Raw genomic sequence first — 16,147 nt, 5'->3', positions numbered from 1 at the left:
GTCATTGCAGCAAGGCAGAGCAGGTACCTGCAGCGCTCTCCTGGAGGCTTCAGGAGCAGGGAGCGCAGTGGTGGTGGACTTGGCTTGAGGAGCTGTTTCCTGCCTGTCTGCCTTCTTCGTCCCGGGGGAGCTGCCTGGACACGGGGGGAGCACGCTGCAAACAGACGCCGGGAGGAGGCTGCATGAGCCCAGGGAAATTCGGTCTCCAGTCCGCGCTCGCAAGCTGCGTCAGCCTCTGCAGCAGACGGCACTTCCGCAGCGAGCGGGCATATTGGACTGGCCGTGTTCACTTCAGCGGAGACAGAGAGAGCCAAACGCGAAGCTGTGGCACCACCTGCCTTCAGGAAGGCTCGGGATGCCCGTATCCAGGCCCTTTTTGGTGGAAGAAGGAGGGGAGCGGTGTCTTGTGCAAGGACAGGATCCGAGAGACACCATTATGGCCCACCCGGGCTTTACTTCAGCTTCTCCTCTGTGGCCCTGAAACACGGTGCGCTTATGGGTGGAAAACAGGTTATCGCTGGGGAGCCAGCGGAGCCATTGGAGAAAGCCGTCAGGTAAGGAGGCCAGTCATGCCATCTCCCTACCTCAGCACTCTCTTGTGCCTGCCACAACGTTTGGGATAGCGTTTGAAAAAAATGCCTGAAAGAAACTTTTCCATCTGGTATCACAGCTCCTTAGGCTGGAAGAAACAGCAGGGGAGATGGGGCCACGGCAATCCTAAGACACGGTGAGACATGTTAGAATGAAGGCAGGGGACGTTTGCTCCCACAGACAAGAAGATGGGCTCTGCTGCAATGTGGGGGGGCTCCTGAAGGGAGAAGAGCTTCTGCAACAAGGCTCTGCGTTCAGCTCCCCCAAGGATCGGGGCCCTGCTGGAAAATGAAGCTGGTGTGCCAGTCTCAGGCAAACGTGCTGCACGCTTGCCATCCGTTGAGAGAGCGGCCTCCGCTGGGACGTGTGTCAGGAGCCACCCTGCGGCTGGTGGGTCCAAAGGGGACATCTCTCCAGTGTGGCTGCAAGGGGCTCCTTCCTCCTTTCCCCCAGGGGTCTCACCTGGTAGAAGGCTTCTTCTCCACATCTTGCTGCCTTGTGCCTGGCTCCCAGCTTGTCAGGATGGGGAGGGAAAGCTACTTCCTCCTCTGCAGCAGGTTGCCAGGATGGCACTCTGAAACTAGGAAAGGAGGAAGCTCTTCCGAGCAGCTGCGTGGGCACTGCCTTTTAACCTGGTTCAAGTCAGCCAGCACGGGACAGGGACCACCCCCAGACAGCAGGGACCTGTTCCCTTACCTCTTCTGATCCTGCGCTCTCCTGCAGCTTCCTCCTGCGAGGTGGTGGAAACTTTGGCCTCCGGCCTTCTCCTCACAGTCAGATGAAACCTGGAAAACAAACGATGACACGGGCTTGAAGAAGGCTGGCCTCCTACCCGTTGCAGCTTGCTGGCAGTAATCCTCCTGGTGTCGCACAAGGCATGGCATCCCTTTTCCGTCATGTCCATGCATGGGGTTTGTTGTCAGTCTTCCCGCAGCACCACAGAAGGTAGCCTAAATTCCCCTCCACATGCAGGCAATTCTCTCTGACGGGAATCGCGGCAGCACGGGCACAAGAATGGCAGAATATGGAGGCTGTACAGTAACACTGCCAGGCTTTTTGCAGGGGCAAGCATCCAGACGCTCAGAAGAAACTCTCTTTGCTCGTGGAGAGAGCAGCTAAGGGGGCAAGCGTGGGGAAAGGCATTTGACTGGCCTGCCATGTCCGGGCTGGCCAATAGCAGTCAGATTGCTCACCCTTTGCTAGGATTCCCAAAGAAATGGAAGTAGCCCCCAAAACCTCACCAACTTACGCTGTGGAGCAGTGCAACCAGGCCCGCGGCGCTCTCCGGACGTTTGACGCAGTCTAGATAAGACTTCACGCACAGAAAACCATCTTCGCGTGGCAGAACTCCAATGTCCCTGACGGCAAAGGGGACGTGCTCCTTGTTCCTCACGAGGAAGCAGTACAAGAGGATGGTCTCTTGCACGCAGTTCTTCGCCACGTGCAGCGGGAAGGAGGTGGCTCGCGATAGCTGCACGTACTTCAGCGGCTCAATCTTGACACCATCTGCAAGGAGAAGCAACATCCTCAGCGACACGGCAAGCCCAAGTTGCTTGCAACATTCAGAACAAGTTCCCAGAGAAAGGGTCGCTAAGAGAAAGAGCTCCTGGGGCACGGTTTCTTTTGGGGGAACTCAAGCTGTACCCTGACCGTTGGAGACAATCCTCTACTTCTCCCAGGCCTTTCCAAAGAGCAGGGAGAACAAACCGTTCCGGACATGGGGCAGGAAGAGGGGGGCTGCTGCCTTCTCACCAGGGAGGAGCTCAGTGGGACAGTAGATCTCCTCCAGCCACAACTCATCGATGTCCAGCTGGAAGAAAGGTCTTCGAACCAAGAGCAGCCCTTCTTTGCCATGGAACTGCTCTCGGACAACACCAAAGGTCCCGAGTCCCGCAACCCAAACGCCCTGCACACAGAAAAGACAGAAAGGCCGATGAGGGAGTTCTTGAGAGACGGGAAAAGGGATGGCTGTCAGAGCAGGGGGACACTGCTCTGTGCCCTGCCCACTCCTGAGGGACAATGGGGCAAGGTGGGGCACTTTGGAAAGCTTTGCAAAAGAGCCGCATCCTCAGTTTCTTTCGTCTCCCCCCTCACAGCATTTGCCAACATCCCTTGGCTAGAGAAGCGCCCAGAGGTTTCCAGCACACGGATTAGACCTGGCACTGATTCCCAGCAATTGTCCTAGGCACGGACCCAGGATATTCCCCCCTCTCTCTGCTCGCCCTCCCCACTCAGACCGCAGGGAAGAGGGAAGCCCTAGGGTGTGCCAAACACCTGAGAGGCAGAGCACATCTGGCCTTGGTTTCTCTCCCAGCTGGCCAAGAAGCTGCTCCGGGCACCCTGGGCAGTCTCAGTGCACCGCCATGCTGCTCGGGCAGGGATTGCCTCATGCAGGGCCCACGACACCGGCCCACCTTATCCCGCTTCAGCTCTTTCGGAATGTAGTCGCATACAGCATCCCAGATAGCCTCAGTCCCTGGAAAGCAAGGAAAAGACACCTCAGGCTCCAGGCCAGCCAGCTCACAACCTCTTGGCAAGCACCTCACCCAGGCGATGACACATGCAGGCATACACAAGCACCCCAGAAAAACACCACGCACGCATTCCTGGGACATTCCTGAGAGGCCTGTGGGAGCTGCAGGCCACACCTAACAAATTTGACTAACAAATACTTCAGCCCCCCTTTTCTAGGCAGTCCGGTAAAGTCTATCTGCCAATACTCTCCAGGCGCCTGCCCCTCAGCAGTGGAGTTTTGCATGTTTATCGGATTATTTCTCCAACATATGTCACACCTTTCGGTGACCGACCTAATAGTCTCCACCATAGTCCTGCGTATAAATGACTTCTTTAAATGCTTTAGCAAATGTTCTGTTGCCCCAGCGCACAGCATTATGCTCCTCCTTCACTAGACCATTTGTAAGGGAAGAGGGTACCACTGCTGGACCTGATAGGTACCTACCTGTCGGGCACCACAGCCCTGCGCAGCTTCCACGGTGTCTCACGGGCAGGGGCCAACAATTTCTGAAAGACTGCCCTTGTACTTAAAAAGCAGCGGTCTTCGCTCAGGGGCTCTTCAGGCCGGGGATCGGGGTCCTCTCCGAGAATCGCTCGGTGCTGCCTGAGGTTCCGCCATCCCAGGAACCGTCGAGGCTCTCCCAGGAAACAGTCCTCGAGAAGAGCTCCGAGACCCCAGCCGGGGCTAAAGGGCCAGTCTCCCCCTGACTGGGGCTGCCCACGGCCTGTCCCCAGGCCAGGGGAACCGCCCCAAGGTACACAACACGCCACGGCACGACGCAGGGCCGGGCAGCGGCTGCCCTCACGCTGCCGGGGCTCTGGGAGCCACCCCTCACAGCCTCTGCCTCCCCTCAGTGCTTCCCGCTCCTCCCTCCCGCTCCTCCCTCAGGGCTCGCCTCTCCTCAGCCCGGGCTCCGATTGGCTGCCAGAGCCGCCAGGCAAACGGAGCCCCACCCCCTGCCGGCTGGCTGGGGCTCGCTGCCATGGCAACCGTGCAACCGCCTGACCAGGCAGGGCGGGCGCCGCCATCTTAGGAGTCGTGGGCGGGCTGGGGGCGTCTCGGGGCCTGAGGGGGGGACCTGGCCTGTGTGCCCGGGGCGCCCCTGCCCGCCCCTGCCTTTGCTCGCTCCCTGTGCCTCACCACCTCGTCTTCCCTTTTCTTTGCGGTGTCGAACGCCCGAGAAGCCCGACAGGCTCAGGAAGGCGGCCATTCAGTTGCACAAGAAGCAATAGGGCCGGATGCTCCTGGAATGCTACTTGTTGCAGCTTTGTGCCTGGGTATCACTGTGAGATCAGGCTAACAGGATGAAGGCTTTGTTCCTCGTCCCTTCTGTTGAGAGAGGGGTTTTGCCTCTCGGCAGAAGCTATCCCCAGGCTCTCGGCATATTTAAGCAAACTAAATGCAGCTACAGCCTCTTCTTTGTCTGAGACCGGATCGCAGCTGATGAGGAAGTAACGGGACCAGCAAACCCTTTCTGGCTGCAGCAGCTTGGGCCCGGCTGCCCTGGCCCTGGGGCAGGAGGAGCTGCCTGAAGACCCCCAGGGATGGCACGGAGGGGCTGCGGGCCTCCCGGGGGCTGTCTTGTGCCTTGGATGTCCCATCTGTGGGGCTGAGCCCTCTGTGCCCCCAGGAGCTGCTGTGCCCTTCAGAGGGGCTGGGGCTGTGGTGGCAGTGCCCAGAGCCCTGCAGCAGCCTGCTCCGGACACTGCCCTGGGGCCAGCCCAGCCTGAGCTGCTGGACTGCGCTGGGCAGAGGGCAGGGAGGTGGGCATGTTAGCGTTCATGAAAACACATAATCCACAAAGTGATTATACGAAGGTGCTTTATTAGGCGCCGCAAGTTAGGGGCAAGCCTGCCCAAATCTAACTTTGTCCGATTTGTTCACTCAGTTCTCTTTTATCTCCTAAAATATTACATATGCATTAGGTTTCACAACTCATCTATGCATATTCATTTCCTAGCTCCGCCTAGCCCCGCTTCGTATGCTTCGTATCTTATCAGTCCTTCTGCGCTTGCGTATTACTCTCGGGTGGTCGTCGGGATGAAGTAAGATGTCTTATTGTTAGCGTTCATGAAAACACATAATCCACAAAGTGATTACATGAAGGTGCTTTATTAGGCGCCGGAAGTTAGGGGCAAGCCTGCCCAAATCTAACTTCGTTTGATTTGTTCTCTTAGTTCTCTTTTATCTCCTAAGATACTACATATGCATTAGGTTTCACAACTCATCTATGCATATTCATTTCCTAGCTCCGCCTAGCCTTGCTTCGTATGCTAATTATCTTATCAGTCCTTCTGCGCTTGCGTACTACTCTCTGGTGGTCGTCCGGGTGGTCGTCGGGATGAAGTAAGATGTCTTATCAGAGTTGAACTTTTTAACCTTTCCTTCTCACGCATGCTCTCTGAGCCCTTGGTCTCAGTCCAAACCGCAAGGTTGGTTTGATCCAGTTCCCAGGGTCCAAGAAGCCCCAGTTATCCAGATGTCTTGCAAATTGAGCATTCTTTTAATCCTCCTTACTCCTCATCATGAATTGGTGCATTCTCATGTTACCCTTGCACATATCTCATATGTACCCTTGCACCTTTCTTCCAAGCGCAGCCTCGGAACAGTACATCGCAAATGTAACATATTAAACAATATTGTATTATTTCTTCTTCTATTACTAACATTTCCCCCCTTTGAAAGCATTTCACTCCTTTCGAGGAGTGGTTTTCTGCTAGGGGAAATGACCCAGGTGTGAAGAAGTGTGTGTGCCAGGTGAGGGAGGGAACCCCAGGGATCCCTTCAGGCTGTTTCCCAGCAGGTTCCCCTGCAGCCCCAGGGCCATGGGCAGGGAGCCTGGTGGGGGGCAGAGCAAGGGAGGCCTTGGGCTGGGCCTCTGCTGCTGAGCTGGGCCGGGCTCCTGGGCCCAAGGGGAGCTCCTGGCAAGCGGGCAGCGCTGCAGAGAGCCAGCTCTGCCCAGGAGCAGCTCCTCTGCCCAGCGCAGCAGGGCTGGGGGCACTGCCTGCAGCTGGCACGGGTAGGGGAGAGAAGGGAGAGGGAGGTTACCGGCTGAGTGGAATATGAGAATACTGAGAGCTGAGAGGAGGAGAAATCTTCATAGCACATAACAGGGTAAGCCTCCTTCTGCAGTGCAGTGCACAGGAGTATCAGGGAAGATTTCCAGACCCAGAACTTCCCACAGAAGATCTGGCTGGTTGCACTTGGTATTTCTTTAGTGTGGAGAAGCACAAGCTCCATTGCTAAGGTTCCCTGCTGCAGGGTGAACGTGCAGGCCTCCGAGGGCTCCCTTGTTGCAGGCCAGCTGCAGGCTGTGAATCCTGGGGTGCAGGCAGGGGTGCCCGGGGCTGTGGTGCAGAGCAGGGTCCCTGCTGTGCCCCAGGGGCTGTGTGCCGGGGCAGGGCCTCTGCCGCCTGCCAGGCTCAGCACTCAGCCTGCCCGGGGAGCTGCCCAGGGCGCTGCGCGGAGAAGCTGCGGGTGGAAGGAGCCCCCCCGGCAGGGCAGGGTCCTGCTGCTGGCGGGAGGCTGCTGCCTGGGGCAGCCTGCTCACAGCTCCATTGTACGACAAGGGCATTTCCCAAGCAATTTTTTCTAAGCAAACAAGGTCAAAATAGGGATTTTCTGCCCTCTTTTCAATTGCCTACTCTACTGGACAGGAGGGGAAGCAGGAAGAAGTGGAAGAGGAGCTGTGAGTTTGAGCACATTGCTGAGACTCCTGAACTGTAACTCTGAGGATCAGTATGTTTGTGAGCTGCCCCAAATGTACCTTCAGCCTCTCCTCTTCATATTGAAAGCGACAGCATCAACTTTGCTGAACCCAGCAGGGCTTTCTGACAGGTCCTTTTGCACCTGCAAAGATGCACATGCACCTAGGCAGTCTCTTGCATACAGGCAGGTTTCTGAAGGGCAACGATTACTGCACACAGATTTGGTTGAGGCTGTGAGCAGAAACAGGAATAAGACATGAGACAGGGAAACAACTCCCAGAAATAAAACCTTCAGGCATCAGGGATATGATCAAGGAATGAGGGGAAAGTTAATCAGAAATCTTGTCAGAGGGAGAATTCATCAGAAAACTCCATATTTTTTCCATTCAGTGCAGACCCCTTCCTCTGAACATGCCCCCTTGCCTCCTCTCCCACCCAGAAAACCCTCTGCCCTCACGCCCATGGGTCCAAGGCATGGGGCATGTCTTCTGCAGCCAGAGCTCCAGCAGAGCAGAGGTGCATCTCTCCAGCCATGCGCCCATTTCCACCTGTGCTGCAACTGCAGAGGGGGTCAGCTGCCTGGGGGTCGTGGGCAATGCAGTTTTTGAGGCTGGGGATGTTAGCGTTCATGAAGACACATAATCCACAAAGTGATTATATGAAGGTGCTTTATTAGGCGCCGGAAGTTAGGGGCATGCCTGCCCAAATCTAACTTCGTCTGATTTGTTCTCTTAGTTCTCTTTTATCCCCTAAGATATTACATATGCATTAGGTTTCACAACTCATCTATGCATATTCATTTCCTAGCTCCGCCTAGCCTTGCTTCGTATGCTAATTATCTTATCAGTCCTTCTGCGCTTGCGTATTACTCTCTGGTGGTCGTCCGGGTGGTCGTCGGGATGAAGTAAGATGTCTTCATCAGAGTTGAACTTTTTAACCTTTCCTTTTCACGCATGCTCTCTGAGCCCTCGGTCTCAGTCCAAACCGCAAGGTTGGTTTGATCCAGTTCCCAGGGTCCAAGAGGCCCCAGTTATCCAGATGTCTTGCAAACTGAGCGTTCTTTTAATCCTCCTTACTCCTCATCATGAATTGGTGCATTCTCATGTTACCCTTGCACATATATTTTGTATCTTCCAAGCGCAGCCTCGGAACAGTACATCGCAAATGTAACATATTAAACAATATTGTATTATTTCTTCTTCTATTACTAACATTTCCCCCCTTTGAAAGCATTTCACTCCTTTCGAGGAGGGCAAATGCTTTCACTAACTAACTAAAATATTTTACACTCAGTGCTCACCAATAATATAATCACGGAAAATTACATCATTAAGAATCAAGGAAATTACAAAGATTAGGATTGTCACAACATTTCATAAGTCCACCACTTCTGCTTTATGTTACGTTCACCCTTCTGGTTGGGTTCACTTGATCTGAAACTGATCTTGTCTATTCGGTTTTCATTCCATTTCACCTCCTGGGTTCCTCAGATTCTTTCTCTGAAATCCAAAGTTGTTAGATGCCGGTGGAGGATATTGAGGATGTGGTTCCATTTGCCGAGCAATAGTTTGCATCACTGTCCGGTTCCAGGTTGTCTTCCTTAGAACCAGACTTTTCAGCATTATAAATGTTAACCAAATTAGTACCCCTACAATCACCAATATAATTATTGTCTCCAGTAAGGACTTAACCCAATTACTAATATTCCATCCACTAAAAATGTTATCCAACCAGCTTGTTGTCATATCTTTCTCTTCCTGTTCTGCATCTTGTTCCACTCGAGCCAGTTGTTCTATGTCATGTTCTACATCAATAGTCACATTTGGAATGTGGATGCAGCAATGATCAATACGATCTTTTAGAAATCCACATACTCCATGTTCCTTTAATAACAGTGTATCTAATGCTAATCGATTCTGTAGCACCATTTTAGCTGTAGCTTGTAGTTGGATATTAAGGTCTCTAAAGCCTTCTTTCGTGGCTCTCGTGCGCCTACTCACTTGTCCTGTAAGTTTATAAATCATTTCCCTATTTCGATAAGTAGCTACCTTTGCAAATAGAGATTCTAATGCCCAATTGAATTTTACTCCATCCGAGGGTTCATGCCATATATCTTCATCTGCCCCTTCTTCTAAACTTCTTTTTGCCCTACTAATTTGTAGGGTTTCCAACTTTCCCTTAAAAGGAGACTTTTTCCATATTGGACGCAGTGTGGGGAGGGAGTCCTAGAGTTATTTCTTTTACTTCCCCATCTATCGGTGGGTGTGTAGTCCAAGTTCCATTACTGGCTGCCCATACAAATTGTCCTGGACTTTGTATGGTACTATAGCTACAATCCACTGCGACTTGACTAGCCTGGCTATTTCTTTCCGAATTGTACTTAATTCCTCGGCAAGCACATCCTGCCCTAAGAGCTATCAATACCGGAAGTAAGTGCTCAACATCTTCATTATTGCTGTCGCAAGTATATTTCTTCTCACAAGTCCACCAAGCTACCTTTGTTGACTCTTGTCTACCACTCCTATCAACCCGGCTTACTGTATAAAACTGATCAGTTCCATTCTGCTTTCCCTGCCATTTAATACACCATGATGTATTCCCTCCATACTGGAATTTCTGCAATAAACTTACTGTCCAATCACTATCCCACCCTTTCATTCCTTTTGGCTTATTTTTCTCTTGACATTCCCAAACAATCTTTTCTCTAACTCCTTCTACTACACGTAGTTCGTCGTAATGACACTGTCCCACATTCTTAAATCTGCCTATCGTTATGAAATGATAGTTCTTCTTTTCACATTCAGACCTCGATGTTGGGGGGCTCAGTTTCCTGTAGTATTGTGTAACATTTATCCTCTCTAAAACTTTCACTTCTTTACATTGAATTGTTTCATTTCCTTTTACTTGGGGCAGTGGGAGGTGGTTATACCCCACTCAAGCGGGTCCCCTGTTGCTTTTGGAATGGGCATACAAGCAGTAATTCTATCAGTTCCTTTCATTATGGCAAAATCTTTAATCAATCCTACCAGTAAATTCTCTGATGGTTGCCTGTGTGGGATCTGTACCACTTGTGTCCATGGCACCTGGCCCTCTCTTTTTCTTCTAGATCCTTTTCAGTGGGCTACCAATATTCCTTTATCCAATTTCAGATATACCAATATTTCTCTTATCCCGTAATCTGTGCTATTTTCACGTGTTACCATGCACCGGTAGTTTCCTTTGTTGACTTTAGTAACACTAAACAGGGTTCAGGTGGTAGCTCCTCTCAGTTGTTGGCCCAATTCTATGGGTTTACTTACGTACGCCTTCCCCTTCCATCCAGCCTTCAGTCCTGTATTGTCCCTGGTTGTGTCTACGTATATTTCCTGGCTCTGTCTGGAGTCATTTATTTTTCCCCACACCACCTGTAGAGAGCTAATTGTTATTGGTTTATCGTTGTGCATTCCACATTCCAAAGTAACATTTTCTCCTCTGAATATTTCCTCTTTCTTATATTTTTCTGGTATTTCTAGGAACTCAATTACAAGGTATTTACACAAAACAATTACTGTTATCGATACTGTTGTTAAGAACCCCAACATCGTATGGTTATACGCGCCTCATCTGTAGTTTTGTATCTCCGATTGCTCGCACTGACCAAAATTCGGGAACCTTTTTCACCCGAGTATAATGAATCCAAGCATCCACCCCTTCTACCTTTACAGCTGTAAAAGTAGTCAATAATACTTGATAAGGTCCGGCCCACCGTTCTCTCAGGGGTTCTTCATTCCAGTTTTTAATGTACACTCGGTCACCTGGCTGAATGTCGTGGATAGGATTTTCCAGTGCCAACGGTCGCTTCCACACCAGAACACTTTGAAGTTGAGCTAAAGTTTTACCAAGAGACAATACATAATTATAAACATCCTGGTTCCCTGTTATATGCATGTTAGGATTTGGTTCTGGGGATTCATAAGGCTTTCCATACATTATCTCGTATGGGCTTACTGACATTCCACTCCTTGGCTTTATCCTTATTCTCAGTAAAGCTATAGGGAAAGCTTGTGGCCATTGTATTTTGGCTTCCTGGCAGATTTTACTGATCTGTCCCTTTAGAGTTTGGTTCATCCTTTCTACCTGTCCCCTAGATTGGGGTCTCCATGCAGTATGTAAATTCCAAGAAATTCCTAATAGTCGACTTACGTCTTTAACCACAGATGAAACAAAGTGCGGACCCCTATCCGAGGATATTCCTAATGGTACCCCAAACCTCGGAATGATTTCCCGCAGTAACCATTTTACTGTCTCTTTAGCTTGATTGGTGCGACAGGGAAGGGCTTCCGGCCATCCGGAAAAGGTGTCAACCCCTACTAACAAATACCTATATCCCCCGGTCCTAGGTAACTCTACAAAATCAACTTGCCAGTAATCTCCTGGTTCTATTCCTACTCTAACTCTTCCCATTTCAGCATGTTTTCTTGCTACTGGATTATTTTTCAGACAAATCTCACACTTTGACATTACTGATTTTGCCATTGTTAACATGTGTGTAGAGATGATGCTACGTTTTAAAAATGTTACCATTGCCTCTGCACCCCAGTGACATTCATTATGTCTCATCTGAAGTATTTCTCGCATCACCAAGGGGGGTATTACTACCTGGCCCATAGCAGTTACATACCATCCATCAGAGTTCTTTCGGGCCTTTAGGAGATTTGCTAATTTCTCATCCTCTGGTGAATATCTTGGTTCCTTGGGAAGATTAAGACAAGTGGGGCCTACCTTGAGTGGTACCAAAGCCATTACATTCCACACCTCCCGAGCAATTTGTCGAGCTGCTCGATCTGCCAGCCGATTCCCTTCTGATATTTTTGAGGTTCCTCCTTGATGAGCTTTACAGTGCATAATAGCCACTTGGTTTGGTTTTTGTACCGCATTTATCAAATTTAACACCTCCTCTTGATATCTTATATTGGCTCCTTGTGAGGACAACAGCCCTCTTTCTTTCCATAATGCTCCATGAACATGGACTACTCCAAAAGCATACTTTGAATCTGTCCAAATATTTACCATCTTCCCTTTACTCAGTTCCAGTGCTCGAGTCAGGGCTATCAGTTCCGCTCGCTGTGCTGATGTTCCAGGTGGTAAAGGTTTTGCTTCGATCACTGTCTTCAGGGTTGTTACTGCATACCCTGCATATCGTGTTCCGTTCTCCACAAAACTACTACCATCAGTAAGAAGTTCCCAGTCATACCTTTCAAGGGGTACATCCTTCAAATCCTCGCGGCTCGCATGGGTATGTTCAATTATTTCCACACAGTTGTGTTCCAACGGTCCTTCTTCTGGAACAGTTCCTAGAAATACTGCTGAATTTAACAGGTTAGTCGTTTTCAAGGTTACGTCATCTTGTTCAGTTAGTATTGCCTGATATTTCATCATTCGGCTGGGTGATAACCAGTGGCCCCCCTTTTGTTCTAAAACAGTTGTTACCATATGTGGTACAAAAACTTCAATATGTTTTCCCATTTGAAGGCAAATAATTTTCTACTATCTTTATCAAGAGGTATGCAAAAGAAGGCATCCTTTAAATCTATCACAGTAAACCATTTATATATCTCTCTCACAGATGTTAACAATGTGTAAGGATTAGCCACTACCGGGTAAATGTCCGTTGTTATTTCATTTATTGCTCTAAGATCTCGTACCAATCTATATTCGCCATTCCGCTTCTTTACTGGAAAAATTGGAGTATTGTATTCCGATTTACATTCTTCCAAAATCTGATATTTGAGAAATTTGTCAATAATTTTCACTGTCCCCTGCCTAGCTTCTATCTTAAGTGGATATTGTTTGATTCGAACAGGTTTGGCTCTTTCCTATAATTCCACCTTTACCAGTTGTGCCAGTTTCGACTTCCCTGGTACATCTGTTTCCCATACTGTTGGTATAACTGCATTTTCTACTTCTCTTGGAATATTAACAAAGGGTTTATCTTTGATCATTAGGATTTGTCCTACTTTGGACTCAGGTACCTTCATTATTAATTCTCCATCCTCAAAGGTTATTGTTGCATCTAATTTAGCTAATAGATCTCGTCCCAAGAGTGGAATCGGGCATTCTGGTACATACAAAAAATCATAGTTTAGTTCCTTACCCCCAAAACGCAAATCAAGGGGTTATAAGAATGGCCGTTCCTCCTCCTTCCCTGTGGCTCCAATTATTGTAGTTGTCTTAGTTCCTAATCGTCCTTTTAAACTATTTAACACTGAATATGTTGTTCCTATTACATTTACAGACTAATTAACACAGAGAAAGAAGCTCCTGTAACCAACAACAACAAAAAATTCAAGCCTCTCTCTTCGTTTCCTAGCTTTATTTCAACTAGTGGACCTGCTAGGGTAGATGCCCCAGGTCCCCGTCATTTCTGACTGTTGTAAGTTTATCCTGCAGCCTAAGACAAATTCTTTCTGATATCAGGGGCCGATTGCCCTAGAAAGAGGCTAGCCAATTGCCTCTGTTTGTTTTCTGAAGCCAGGTCCAAATTTTCTGTCTTTTTTTTTTTTTCCATTGCATTTCAAAGTTGGTCCAAAAATTCAAAAATTCCATAGGGTTTTCTTTTGGACCTTGTTGGAACAGATTCTCAATTCCTAATTTAAACAGATTTTGGTATTTACATAATTTCCGGGGTGGTAAGGGTCTCAGTGGGGAGGGGGGGGGTCGGTCAGGGGAATGCAATGGTTGAAAGTTCCCTGAGCGGTCCCGTTGGCAATCTGAGCTCACACATGAACTCAGGTTGTTTTAAGAGTTAGCTGCTTTTCTGTTTCCATGACAAATCTCTCCCGGACCCATCATGGTCCCTCTGCCCCAGAGGGCTCACACCGTGATTTCGAGATCTCAGCCTCGGGTTGAGGCGGAACTATTAACATTCCTACATCCTCTTCCCCTGCTCATTCAACTTCAAAGAGCTCTGTTAAATACTACATGCCACACAACCTTTAACACCTTCAACAACCCTTTTAACACTTCCTTTATCTTCCTCCAGCCTGTACTTTTCTAATGCCAACACCAAAGGCTCAGTCAGGGGCCAACTTAATTCCATACCTTTTCCCTCCAAGATGCTGAAACAACATACCAGTATACAACATTTCATCCTATTTTCCTTCTCTCCTCACAAACAACATTAATTGCAAGACACTGTTATAGTCGATTGACCCATAAAGTGGCCATTTAGTTTATATAGTGGCCACCATTGATTGCAATACTTAGTGGAAATCCTCTTGCTTTCCGCGCCCCCCCCACTCCCCGTTCCGACAATATCCTTGCAATGTGCCAATATACACCCAAGGAGGCTTTCTTTAAAACGTCTTTGTTTTGGATATTACCCATTTCCTTGATTTCCCATTCCCTTTTATTTATTTATATTAATTACTGTCCCTTGTTACAATTTCCACGCAAACCTTTTTATTGCAGGTTTTTACTGTGTTTTCCTAATCTTCTCAAATGTCCCAATTCTCTAGGATTAGACTCCACATACAAACTTCACTATTTCAGATTATTAATGAGCCCCGTTCCAATCATAAATCCACAGGACTTCGGAAAAACACCTGAAGCACTCAGCCTTCCGTCTTCTAGACAAACAATACCACCTTTTCCACAAAATTTACATTTCAGCAAGGCCGAATTTCAAGCCGAATGCTAATTTTTCTCATGCACTTTGTTAGTAAGCCTACACAAAACAAGGAATCACTCCTGTGTATCCATCAAGACGGGGGTTTAAAAGGTATTGAGGCCTAAATAAATTCGCTCTCCCCCTTCTTACCAAATTCCCAGGGCTCAAGCCCGAACCACCAAAGAAGTGACTCTCCGTTCTACCGCTTTGATAATCAGTCAGCCCCCCTCCCCCGATACTTGGGAAACCGACCAAACACCACCGCGAATATACCGAAACTTTTAAACTGTTACTTAGATAATGCTCCCACCTTCCTCCTTGTCACACTCAAAACATTTAAGAACGAAATAGGATTACAAGATGCACCGTCGGGCCCGTATATTGGGCACCACCAATCAACATTTGGATAAAACAGCACTTCTTTTCGGTCTGTCATGCGCTTCGTTCGTCTCCGGCCGCTCCCCTCGCGGAGAATACGGAACCGCGGATCGGAACTCCGCACTCGCTTCGCAGCGATGCTGCGTCTCACTCACAACACAATCACGCAATCACACAGAGAGGCCCCTTGCACTCTCGCTCACAAAATAACATTAATTGTAAGATAGCATTGTACTGTAAGGTTCCGTTTTCTGGCCAACTTTCTTGATCTTCTAGTTCATACTGTGGCCACCAAACATTACAGTAATCAACCAGTTTACCCTTTCGTAACTCCTGCCCGAAACACCCCTCCTTCCAGTGTGCTAGTAAACAGCCCAAAGGGGAGGATCGCGGTACTGAAGCATTACCGCCCAGAATACTTTTAAGTTTTTCCATTATCAGCTATAGCTTTTACCGAACCGAACCAGATGTTGAGCCTGCAGCAAAACCAGACCACTGATGCCGAACCTGCAGCGCTTTCGTGACTGTCTGACGGACGGCGCCTAGGCTTACCACGGGAATTCCCTAGCCCAACCGTCCGTGGCTTTCGCCGCGTCTGACCGGCAGGCTCCCAGACCAGATCGGTACCGATTACCAGAAAGCACCTTTTTCTTACCCTTTCAGAGGTACGTTGTGAGCAGCGGGGGTCGGTCGCGGCCGATGGCTCCCCGAGAAACTCCTCGGTGCCGGCTGGAGCGTGATCAGTTCGCGAGCCGCCTCAGCAGTGAACACGAGGTCCCATCTGGGTCGCCAAAATGTTAGCGTTCATGAAAACACATGATCCACAGAGTGATTATATGAAGGTGCTTTATTAGGCGCCGAAAGTTAGGGGCATGCCTGCCCAAATCTAACTTCGTCTGATTTGTTCTCTTAGTTCTCTTTTATCCCCTAAGATATTACATATGCATTAGGTTTCACAACTCATCTATGCATATTCATTTCCTAGCTCCACCTAGCCTCGCTTCGTATGCTAGTTATCTTATCAGTCCTTCTGCGCTTGCGTACTACTCTCTGGTGGTCGTCCGGGTGGTCGTCGGGATGAAGTAAGATGTCTTCATCAGAGTTGAACTTTTTAACCTTTCCTTCTCACGCATGCTCTCTGAGCCCTTGGTCTCAGTCCAAACCGCAAGGTTGGTTTGATCCAGTTCCCAGAGTCCAAGAAGCCCCAGTTATCCAGATGTCTTGCAAATTGAGCATTCTTCTAATCCGCCTTACAACTCATCATGAATCGGTGCATTCTCTCATGTTACCCTTACACATATATTTTGT

This window comes from Anser anser (assembly GCF_964211835.1).
Source record: "Anser anser genome assembly, contig: HAP1_SCAFFOLD_43, whole genome shotgun sequence".
Taxonomy (NCBI): domain Eukaryota; kingdom Metazoa; phylum Chordata; class Aves; order Anseriformes; family Anatidae; genus Anser; species Anser anser.
This window is presented reverse-complemented; position numbering follows the sequence as displayed.